We start from the raw sequence: 690 nt of genomic DNA, 5'->3' as shown, positions 1-690 counted from the left end.
TATAATATATTATTATAATATTTCATTGGGAATTGTTAAATGTAAATTAACTCGTGCTTATTTATATTTAGGTACGTCTTTGCAGTTTTTCTCCACGACCCAATCGGACATTATCGTCGGACGAGATTCAAAATAATACCATTCATTAAATACATCAAAATAACTATCGGTAAGTATAATAGGTACTTAATTAAATATAATACTTCGTTGTTAGTAATACGTTCAAACGTGGTTAGCTCATAATCCAAGAATTCGAGTAATCCCAGAAAAAAAAAATTAGATTAGAAATTTAGTTATCGAAGATTTTGTTTTCAGTCCATTCGCAACTTCCCGTATCGTTGCAGTTTTTCCTTTATAATATGTACATCCAAGGCCGTATATGATGCGTGTGGTTACCGAAATATTTTATAATTAATTAATTTAATTTAACTGAGTAATTTAATTATAATAACTTACCAAGTGGCACGTGGGAATCTAATAATATGAAAACTATAATATGTTTGATTATTGATTATGGATTTTATTATAATCGAGATAATACAAATTCTGATGGTATTTTCTATTATACATACATGAGTCACACGCTATTAAAGAAATTTGGTTGACGTTAAAAATGTAGGTAATCATAATATAATCAATATTCTAAAGTCCGTATGTACCTATGAAATAAATATTTGTACGAAACCAATA

The sequence above is a fragment of the Acyrthosiphon pisum genome, unplaced genomic scaffold (genome assembly GCF_005508785.2).
Source record: "Acyrthosiphon pisum isolate AL4f unplaced genomic scaffold, pea_aphid_22Mar2018_4r6ur Scaffold_21423;HRSCAF=23947, whole genome shotgun sequence".
Taxonomy (NCBI): Eukaryota; Metazoa; Arthropoda; class Insecta; order Hemiptera; family Aphididae; genus Acyrthosiphon; species Acyrthosiphon pisum.
Note: the sequence above shows the minus strand (reverse complement) of the source record.